The sequence below is a fragment of the Panthera pardus genome, unplaced genomic scaffold (genome assembly GCF_024362965.1).
Source record: "Panthera pardus isolate Hobbes unplaced genomic scaffold, ASM2436296v1 HiC_scaffold_24, whole genome shotgun sequence".
Lineage (NCBI taxonomy): Eukaryota > Metazoa > Chordata > Mammalia > Carnivora > Felidae > Panthera > Panthera pardus.
The window spans coordinates 15380057-15392122 of NW_026526810.1; the positions used below are offsets into that span (position 1 = coordinate 15380057).

Genomic DNA, 12066 nt, shown 5'->3' on the forward strand with positions numbered 1-12066 from the left:
GTTGCTGTATTTGAAGGTAATATACTAAGATTCTCCTTCCTTCATCTCTTGGACTGCCCTTTAAGATTTTCCCTCTTTTGGCTTACAGCTATTTTGCTAGGATGTACTTTGATGTGATATATATTTCATTTTTGTTGTTGTTGTTGTTGTTCTATATTGCTTATATTTCATTACACTTGAATATGGTTCTTGATGTTTATTGCCAGTTTTGGAAATTCTCACTTTGGAAAATTCTTATTGTCTTTTTAAGTGTTACTTTGGCTGCATTCATCTGTCTTCTTTTATAATACTCAAATTACACAGTAGACTTTCAATCATTTTTATATGTTTCCTTTGTTTATTATTGTATTTTTCATACTCTTTGTCTTTTGGAGCTTATTGGAATATTTTCTATTGAACTGTGTTCAATCAGATGCTTTATCTGTATGTTCTTAATTACAGTTATTCTATTTTGTCACTTCAGAATTTCTATTTGATCCTTTTTTGTTTTTATTCTATGCCAGCAATTTTAACCTTATAATCTTTTCTTGGTTATATTTATTAGTATTTTAAAAGCTATTTTGACTGTTCTCTTATCTAGAGTTCCTCTGGTACTCCTTTTGACTTTTCTTCCAGTCTCTTGTTTTTTTGGTATGCATGCAGATTTTTAGTTGAATTCTGATTACTTTGTATAAAAATATGGAAAAATTTATTCTGTACATTATCATTATCTGTTGCTTTTTAAAAATTTTTTAACGTTTATTTATTTTTGAGACAGAGAGATACAGAGCGTAAACTGGGGAGGGTCAGAGAAAGAGGGAGACACATAATTGGAAACAAGCTCCAGGCTCTGAGCTGTCAGCACAGAGCCCGACGCGGGGCTCGAACTCACGGACCGTGAGATCATGACCTGAGCTGAAGTCGGACCCTTAACCAACTGAGCCACCCAGGTACCCCATATCTTTTGCTTTTTTGAGCCAGTTATGTTTGGTGGCAGATAATTTTAATCTATTTAAAGTGTTTCAAATATAAGTCTTTAGGCAGAATAATATGCACAAAAAAGAAATAAATCCAGATTAGAAAAGAAGAGGCAAAATTGCACATTTTTCACTTAGCATAATTTTTCAAGGTTCATCCATGTTGTAGCATGTGTATGTACTTATTTTTTTTTTAAATTTTTTGATGACATTATTTATTTTTTTAATTTAAATTCAAGTTAGATAACATACAGTGTACCCTTGGCTTCAGGAGTAGAACCTAGTGATTCATTACTTTCATATAACACCCAGTGCTCATCCCAGCAATGCCCTCCTTAATGCCCATCACACATTTAATTTATCCCCCCAGCCACCTCACCTCCAGAAACCCTCAGTTTTTTCTGTGTATTTAAGAGTCTCTTATGGTTTGCCTCCCTCTCAGTTTTTACTTTATTTTTCCTTCCCTTCTCCTATCTTCATTTGTTGTGTTTCTCAAATTCCACATATGAGTGAAATCATATATCTTTCTCTGACTATTTTTGCTTAACATAATACGCTCTAGTTGTATACAGGTTGTTGCAAATGACAAGATTTCATTCTTTTTCATCACTAAGTAGTATTATATATATATATATACCACATCTTCTTTATACAGTCATCAGTTGATGGATATTTAGGCTCTTTCCATAATTTGGCTATTGTTGATAGTGCTGCTACAAATATTGGGGTGCCTGTGCTTCCTCGAATCAGCATTTTTTGTATCCTTTGGATAAATACCTAATAGTGCAATTGCTGGGTCATAGGGTAGTTCTATTTTTAATTTTTTAAGAAACCTCCATACTGCTTTCCAAATTGGCTGCTCCAGTTTCCCTTGCCACCACAACACAAAGGATTCCCCTTTCTCCATGTCCTCACCAACATCTGTTGTTTCCTGAGCTGTTCATTTTAGCCATTCTGACAGGTGTAAGGTGGTATCTCATTGTTTTTATTTATATTTCTCTGAAGATGAGTGATGTTGAGCATCTTTTCATGTCTGTTAGCCATCTGGATGTCTAATTTGGGAAAATGTTTATTCATGTCTTCTTCCTATTTCCTCACTAGATTATTTATTTGTTTTTTTTGGGGGGGGTGTTGCGTTTGATAGATTCTTTATAGATTCTGGTTAATAACCAGTTATATATCATTTTCAAATATCTTCTCCATTCCATCTGTTGCTCTTTAGTTTTGTTGATTGTTTCCTTTATCTCAATGAGGTCCCAATAGTTCATTTTTGCTTTTGTGTCCCATGCCTCCAGAGACATGTCAAATAAGGAGTTGCCACAGCCAAGGTCAAAGAGGTTGCTACATGTTTTCTCCTGTAGGATTTTGATGGTTTCCTGTCTCACTCTTAGCTATTTCATTAATTTTGGATTTACTTTTGTGTATGATGTAAGAAAGCGGTCCACTGTCTTTCTTCTGCATGTAGATTTCCAGTCCTCCCAGCATCATTTACTGAAGAGACTGTCTTTTTTTCTGTTAGATACTCTTTCCCGCTTTGTTAAAAATTAGTTGGCCATAAAATTGTAGGTCCATTTCTGGGTTCTCTATTCTATTCCATTGATCTATGTGTCTGTTTTTGTGCCAATACCATACTGTCTTGATGATTATAGCTTTGTAATACAGCTTAAACTCCAGAGGAGAAGTAGGGAGGCAGGGATTTTCCTTGTCCCTCAAACACAGCTATATTGGGATCAGATCACTTGGAACACCCAATAAGTTGATCTGTGGAGGGTAGAAGGACCTCCACAGTTGGAGCAAGACAGCTTGACAGGAGTGAGGTGTGTGGAAGTGAAGAGAGGAGATAAAATGGCATAACCATGGAGGAGAGGGAACCCTTTCTGTGGAGAGACAAAAGGGAGAGAAAGGGAGAGGGGTTGTGAAAGTGTGGCTTTGAGTTAGCACAATAGGAAAACCTGTCTGTATCATGGACTGGGGAACAAGAAGTATGGGATGTGCTAGTTCTTTTTGAAAACAGCCTTTGGAGCTGAGACTCAGAGGTTTTGGAGGTGCACGACATTCCCCTGAGTGGAGATGTGGCGTGCACTCCTGGGGAAGAAGGAGCTGGCCCTGGAGTGCATAGTGTGGTGTAGCAATCTCCAGGGCACACTGGGAGAACAATCGTGCCAGAGTACTTTGGAAAGATGGTTTATTGCCTCCGCAAGGACAAAAAGACCCTGCAGGTGCAAGCCAAAAGCCTTTCATCAGCAGGTGGTGGGGCTCTACTCCGGAGGAGGGGAGCATATCTGGATCTGCACTGTGTTGGGTCTTTTAAGATTTTGGGTTTTGAATCCCAGCTGAATGCCAAGAAGTCACAGAATTGTGGTCCAGGACAAGCTGACTGCCCTTGCTATTCTGTTAGGGCTGAAATTGAGAATTTAAAGTAATGATCATAAAGATACTCACTGGGCTTGGGAAAAGAGAGGAAGGCATCAGTGAAACCCTAAATGAAGAGATTTTTAAAAATCAGAGATGAAGAACACAATAAATAAAATGCAAAAATACACTAGATAGAATAAATAGCAGGATAGAGGGAGCAGAGAGACAAATTAACAAACAGGAAGACAGAGTAATGAAAAGTAATCAATATGAGAAAGTGAGAGAAAAAAATAGGCAAAATGAGAATAGACTCAGGAAAATCAGTGACTCCATCAAGCATAATAACATGTGCATTATAGGGATCCCAAAAGATGGAAAAAATGGGACAGAAAATTTTTAGAGAAAAAAATAGCTGGCAATGTCCCGAACCTGGGGAAGGAAACAAATGTCCAGATCCAGAGACATACAGCTACCCCAACCAAATAAAACCAAGGAGGTCCACTGCAACACACATAGTAATTAAATGGCAAAAAGTAAAAAAGTAATGTTAAAAAATTTAAAAGCACCAAGAGAAAGCAAGACAATTAAACACAAGGGAAATCCCATAAGGTTCTCATATTTTTCATCAGAAACTGCAGGCCAGAAGGGAGTGACATGATATATTCAAAGTGATGGAAAAGAAAAATCTGCAGTCAAGAATGACATATCTAGCAAGGTTGTCATTAATAATAGAAGGAGAAAGAGTTTCTCAGACAAATAAAAACTAAAAGTTTTTGATAACTAAATGAGCCCTACAGGAAATATTAAAGGCTACTCTGTGAGTGGAAAAGAAAGACCATGAATAAGACTATGAAAAGTAGGAAACACAAAAGCAGTAAAAATAAGTATGTCTGCAAAAAATCAGTCAAGGGATACACAAAATAAAAGGATGTAAATTATGACACAATATACCTGAAGTGTGGAGGGATAAGAATAAAGAATGAGTTCAAATTCAATTGACCATCACCTTAAAATACATTATTATATACAGAAGATGTTATATACAAACCTAATGGTTACCACAAATCAAAACACAATAACAGATATACAAGTAATAAAGAGAAATTAGTCCAAGTATATCACTAAACAAAGCCAGAAAACCATAAAAGAGAGCAAGAGAAGTAAAGATCAAAGAAAAAGTACAAAACAACCCCCAATAAAACAAGTAATAAAATGACAATAAATAAATATCTATCAATAGTTACTTTGAATGGGGCAACAAGAAGATGGAAGCAGAATGAAAGGACCCAAGACTCATCTCATCCCATGTACACAACTGGATAACTATCAAATCATCCTAAATATTCCACAAATCAACTGAAGACAGACAGAACAAACTTCACAACTAAAGGAGAGAAGAGGCCACATTGAAGATGGTAGGAAGTGTGGATATGTGGTTTAGGGGAGAAATGAATCCCAGTACTGCATAGGGGAAGGAGCCATGGTCACAGAGAAAGGCAAGAGAGAGAGGTGCACTCAGCGGAGTGCACAAGAAGAATGTTTCCCCAAAGCCATTGGCTTGGAAAATGAGAGGGGCTAAATTTTGTGAGTTCTTGCAACTAGTAGGGTTTAAAGTCTGGAGTTTTAAAGGACAGCAGGATTGACTGGGATAGAACCAAAAGGGCACTGCCCTACCTATGGAGAGAAGGCAGGCAAAAACACACAAGGGCAGACAGTGTTGAAACAGCAATCTAAAGAATGCTGGGGCTCATGGTAGGGAGGTTATTTGCTCTTCTGGGAGTGTGCCACCGAGAAGCAGTGATCACAGAGATGCCTCTCTGTGAATAAATGAGCTGGCTGGCACCAATGCCCTCCCCTACTCCTTAGCATAAACACAGAGCAACCCTTAGGAAGTAGCCCAGCACTGACAGTGGCTGCCTCATTTGCTTATACCAAGACCCACTGCCCTGCACTCTGCAGTAGTAACTTATCTCAGTCCTAGGGCAGCAGGTCTCTCCCCCAGAAAGACCAGCAAAAACCCCTGCCTACAACAGGTCTCCTAACCAGACAGTTCTGCAAGGGCCTCAGTTCTGGTGGAAGTGGTGTCAGGTATCATTGCACAAACAGACAAGAGAATACCTAGTTAAACTTCACCACATTCAGGCTAGGGACCAAACATTGTCCACTCCAGGCAAGGAAAGCCTCTGCAGATGACTAACCTGAAGGCTAGATCAACCAAAACACAACAGCAGAGAGCATGCAGTACATACCAGAGACACTTACTGAAGCACCAGACCCTGGACACTGCATGACCTCTTCTTCATAAGGCCATTACTTTCAGGAACAGGAGACATAACTGGATTTTCAAACACAAATAACAAGGTAGAGGCTTAGATAAAGGCCTCTTTATCTAAGTGAAGATGGAGGAATTTATCCCAAATGAAAGAACAAGACTGGGCCATGGGCCCAGAGATGTAAGTGAAACAGATATAAGTAACATGTCTAATGGAGAATTTAAAGCAATAATTATAAGGATACTCACTGGGCTTGAGAAATAATAGAAGACATCAGTGAGACCCTTTAACAATAGTATCAAAAAGAATAAAATAGGAATGAACTTCAGATAAATTTTGGTTTTCAACTGGATTAAATTATAGAATTTTATCATTAAATTTGCTCTTCAATTTTATTTATTTTTCTGTTTTTGTCTTCTATTCACTTAAAGCCATGTATTTTTTGTGTAAGTTTTTATTTAAATTCAAGCTAGTTAAGGGGTACCTGGGTGGCTCAGGCAGTTAAGCATCTGACTCTTGATCTGAGCTCAGGTCATGATCCCAGGGTCGTGGGATTAAGCCTCAAATTGGGCTCTCCACTGAGCTTGAAACTTACTTAGGATTCTCTGCCCCTCTCCCCCTCTTGTGTGCTCACTTTCTCTCTTTCTAAAATAAAAATTAAAAAAAAATAAATTCCAGTTAGTTAACATACAGTGTAATATTAGCTTTGGGTATACACAGTATAGTGATCTAATAATTCCATACAACACCTGGTGCTGATCATGACAAGTGAACTCCTTAATCCCCACCACCTATTTAACCCATTCCCCACCCCTTACCCTCTGGTAGCCATCAGTTTGTCTCTGATAAATCACTAGAACTGACTTTCTTGGTTAGGGAAAGGGAGGAGGATAGGCCAGTAGCAACTGCCTCTTGTTCCAAGCCTCCAAATGTACCTCCCAGGATTGGGGTTTGCACTTAGAGAACTAAAGAAACCTCTCCTTGGGACAGCACATTTAGCCCTTTAGTACAAACCATCAGTCCCTTCTTATATTGATATTCAACTGCATTTATTAAGTTCAGAGAACATGGGAAGAGGTCTTGCAATTTTCAAGTGATAGAATTACTTTGGCAACTGTTCTGATAGAAGGGTTCAGGGGTTGAATATTTCTTTCCTTCTCCCCTTTGGATTAAACATTGGGCTACTGGCCCCAAAGTGTGCTACATAGCACCTTATTCAGGTAGCACCTGAAGGGTAGCAAGACAGCTCGTGACAGCTGCAGGGTACATAGTAGGAAAGAAGACAGGTAGTTTGCTACCCCTGCCTGAACAACATTGACAATGTGATTTGGGTGCCACTTTTACATCATGAGCACGTTCTACTAACACCTTCTACCACAGGACTTTCTCTAGAACACAAGGATAAACTAGAGTTCTTCCCCAAATAATAAGTACTGACACCCCAAAAGTAACAGACACCTAGAACAGGCCTCTGCCAAACACAGAGTGTGACTGGAAACGCAGCTGAATGCCCACCCCTGGAAAATATGACTCAAGCGGATTATCATTCTGATTGCCCTAAATTGGCCCCCCACCTGGGCCACATACAGTCCCTTGGGTTTAACCAATTAGCAGTAATCATCTTGAATATTTGGACACCCAGGAAATTTGGGAAAGGAGAGGTATGTATGGCAACCAGCAGCAGACATAGCAGCAAGGCTAAACTGTAGTTACATCACCAGGTGGAAATTCTGTCCCAAGCCACTTATGCAGTGGTCTGGAACCAATAGTAATCCTAGAGCAGTCCTCTTACAAAGCTACCCAAAAGTCAGTGTGAATGGTCTAGTGGTCCTGTTTGTAAAGCCACTTGGGGTGTGGACCTAATCAGCTATTCAAAAAGGGGAACTGACTGGCCTCTGTGCAGGACCTCAAAATTGAGTCAGAGGAAATTTAAAGACACTATATGACAGAGATATCATGTTATAGCCAACTTGAAGACATAAGATAAACCTTCCCTCCAAATTTTGTTTGGATATCCAGATTGATAATGACACACACAGGCCAAAAACATATGGAAACGTTTATTACTCACAAAATGAAGGCTTTCTAAGAGAGTAGCATAGCTCCCAGGCAGGTCCAAAAATGCCTTGAGATAATAGGGGAAAGAGACTGGCTTGAAGTTTGTACAGTGGTTGGACATGCATGGATTGAATTTATCACATGTTCCAAAGGGAGGAGGATGCAGGCTTTCTTATCATCTCACCCAGTTGTGAGGCAGAAGTGGAAGACAATGGTGTGGGGCTGAAAAGCTTAAAAGTTAAAGGTTGAATGTCAAATATAAATGGTACTTTATAAACACATAGCTTAAAGCACACAATACGGCTGGGATATGATAGAAGATAAACATCTACCTTTAGTCCGAGATAAGCAAGTTGTCTCCATTAAGGTATTTCAAACCTGCAACCACAGATGCTAAATATATGTGCACATGTGCATATATACATGGAAATGTATATCCATGAACAAAATATGTTTATATCATATATATGTATATGTATGTATATATGTATATATACATACATATACATATATATGTATTTCAGATTTTCTAAATGAAAATATGCCATAGGTAATAATCCATTTTTTCTTTTTCTAGGAATGATTTTAATTCAAAACATCAAATATATTCAGATGGAAGTTTAACTGATCTAAGTGTTGTGGAGTTAGAAGCAAATTCACCTGTACTCTGAAAACTATAAAATATTGATGAAAGAAATTGAAGATGACACAAACTAATGGAAAGATACTTCATGCTTATGGATTGGAAGAAAATAATATTGTTAAAATGTCTATGATACTCAAATCAATCTACAGATGTAATACAATACCTATCAAAATATTTATCACAGCATTTATCACAGATGTAGAGCAACCCTAAAATTTGTATGTAACAACAAAAGACTGTATAGCCAAAGCAATCTTGAAAAAGAACAAACTGGAGGTGTCACAATCCCAGACTTTAAGTTATATTAGAAAGCTGTAGTGACAAAGACAGTATGGTACTGGCACAAAAAATAGAATCAAATCAATGAAACAGAATAGAAAACCTGGGGGCACCTGAGTGGCTCAGTCAGTTAAGCATCTGCCTCTGGCTCAGCTCATGATCTGTTTGTGAGTTCGAGCCCCGTGTCAGGCTCTGTGCTGACAGCTCAGAGCCTGGAGCCTGCTTTGGATTCTGTGTTTCCCTCTGTCTCTCTCTCTCCTTCAAAAATAAATAAACATTTAAAAGAAAGAATAGAAAACCCAGAAATAAACCCACAAATGGCCAGTCAGGGAAATACAAATCAAAACTACAATAAGATAGCACCTCATATCTGTCAGAATGACTAAAATTAAAAAAAAAAAAAACATAGGAAATGACAGGTGGTGGTGAGGAATGTGGAAGAAAGGGAACATTTGTGTCCTTTTGGTAGGAATGCAAAGTATTGCAGCCACTCTGGAAAATAGTGTGGAGGTTCCTCATAAAGTTAATAATAGAACTACCCTATGATTTACTAATAACACTGCTGGGTATTTACACAAAGAAAACAAAAACATGAGTTCAAAGGGATGCATTCACTCCCATGTTTATTGAAGCATTATTTACAATAGCCAAACTATGGAAGCAGCCAGAGTGATGATGTGATACATACACACACACACACACACACACACACACACACACACACAGGGAATATTACTCATGCATAAAAAAGAATGAAATCTTGCCATTTGCAAAGACAGGGGTGGCCTAAGGAGTATAAAGTTAAGTGAAACAAGTCAGTCAGAAAAACACAGATGACAATATGATGTCACTCATATATAACATTTAAGAAACAAAACAATGGGGAAAAATAGAAACCAAAAGCAAACTCTTAACTATAGAGAACAAACTGATGGTTTCCAAAGGGGAGGTGGGTGGAGGATAGGTTATATAGGTGATGAGGATTAGGAGTACACTTGTGATGTACAATACTGGGTATTGTAGAAAGTGTTGAATCACTGTATTGTATACCTGAAACTAATATTAAACTGTATGTTAACTAATTGGAATTTAAATAAAAAGTTTAAAAAATAAATGGTCAATTAATCTTTGGCAAAGGAGGAAAGAACATAAAATGGGCAAAAGAGAGTGTTTTCAAAAAATGGTTTTGGGAGAACTGGACAGCAACATGCAGAAAAATGAAACTGGACCACTTACTTACACCATACACAAAAATAAATTCAGAATGGATTAAAGATCTAAATGTGAGACTTGAAGCCATGGAAGTCCTGGAAGAAAGCACAGGCAATTATCTCTCTTATATCAGTTGCAGCAAAATTTTCAAGATGGTCTCCTGAGGGAAGGCAAATAAATACAAAAATATGGGCCTCTGGTTGGCTCAGTTGGTTAAGCATCCAACTTTGGCTCAGTCATGATCTCATGGTTCATGGGTTCAAGTCCTTTGTCAGGCTGTATGCTAATAGCTCAGAGCCTGGAGTCTGCTTCAGATTCTGTGTCTTCCTCTCTCTCTGCTCCTCTCTGGCTCTCACTCTGTCTCTCTCTCAAAAATAAATAAACAATAAAAAACATTTTTAAAAAGCAAAAATACAATATTAGGAGTGCATAAAAGAAAAAAAAACTTCTGCACAAAAAAGGAAACAATCAACAAAACTAAAAGGCAGGCTACAGAATGGGAGATTTTGCAAATGACACATCTGATAAAGTGTTAGTATCAAAAACATATAAAGAAACTACACAACTCAACATCAAAATATAATCCAATTGTATGGAATTGTTGAATCACTATATTGAACACCTGAAACTAATATAACACTGTATGTTACCTATACTGGAATTAAAATGAAAACATTTAAAATTTAAAACAACAATAACAAAAAAGAAAATGAGTCAGAGGAATTAAGATAGTGATGTAGTAAGGGGACGCTGGGCTTGTCTAGTCCCTCTAACATACCTAGATCAACCTCAAATTATTTTGAACACCTAGGAAATCGATATGAGTATTAAGAGAACAATCTGCATAATTTGTGGGAGAAAACATGGGAGGTACATGGTGCAGAGGGGAAACTGGGGGAGAGAAAAGCTGCAAAGGGTGCTGCAGAGAGGTGGCAGCCCTTTTTGCAGAGAGGTAAAACAGAGGGAGAGAGAGAGCAGTGTGTTGGGTTTGCAGAAGGAAAACATTCCCTCCAAACCATTGACAGGGAGTCCTTAGGAACTGAATATTGCAAGTTTTTGCAAACAGTGGACCTGAAGTTCTGAGTTTTTGGAAATCTACACCATTTTCTGGAGTGGACAAATGGTGCTCCTGGGTAGAAGGAGGGGAAGCCTTGGAGTGGACAGTGGAAAGCGTGGTGTGGGGAATCCTCTGGGTTGCACATGGCAGGGAAGTTTCCCTTCCCTGAGTGCATTTGGAAGAGGGTATATTGCCTCTGCAAGGACAAAAGACTCAGCTGGTGCATTTGAGTGGCAGTTCAACTTCAGGGGAAAGAGTGTTTGCAGAAGACAGATAAAGTGGCCACAGCTTTTCACTGTTCTTCACCATAAACTCTAGACACTTGCTCAGTTGTGAGACTGCTTTTCTGGGACAGAATACTGCCAGGCGCAACACTGTGAGGCTCTCCTCCAGAGTCGGTGTAGTGGGTCTGTGTCCTGACCAGCCTTTTAAGATTTGAAGCATTGAATCCCAGTCATGTGCCAGAGATAAAACACCAGGGAGCTATGGCACCAGGCACGTCTATGACCAAGGCACAGAAGGGTTAAGGTCAGGGATCTAATGGAAGCCTGTGACACAGGAGGGTAGATTGTTCCCTTGTCTTTCAGGGCAAGGGTGGGAAACAGCTTGCCTCCCTGGGGACAAGAGAGTAGGGTGACGCCATCTGCCTTGCCCACCAACATTGTCAGACTTCAGCGAGTAACAGTGTCCCCAGTGGAGGTTGGAACTGTTTACACCAAATCCTACCCACCCATTCTCCCCCGCGCCCACTCTGCGCACTACAGGGTCATCTTTATGAGGGAAGTCTCACAGTGGACCTCTCCCTAGAGGACCAAAACAGGAACCCCTGCATGCACCAAGTCTACTGATCACAGAGTGCTCCAAAGTATCACCTTCAGTAATAAGATCAGTCTTTTGTTTTTTGGTTTTTGGTTTTGTTTTTGTTTTTTAAATCAGGCTTATAGTTGTTGTTGTAGTTGTTCATTTATTTGTTCTTTTGTTTCTTTTTTTCTTGTTTTTGGGAACAGGATTCTTCTTTCTTTTTCTTCTTTTTGCCTTATTTTTCTTTAAAATCAGGCTTATAACTTTATGATTGTGTGTCTGTTGTTTTTTTGTTGTTGTTGTTCCCTAATTTTTATCTTTTTTTTTTTTTTGGATAAGGCTTTAAAAAAAAAAAAACATGCTTGTTTGAACAAATATATCAAAACACACTTAGATAAAAGTCCAAACACTCCCTACTGAAAACAAAAA

General features: G+C 38.6%; 1 pseudogene; it reads left to right on the forward strand.

The window, feature by feature from the left end:
- The first annotated feature begins 3136 nt into the window (after positions 1-3136).
- LOC109258924 (S-formylglutathione hydrolase-like) overlaps positions 3137-12066 on the forward strand; it is a 28209-nt pseudogene continuing 19279 nt past the window's right edge.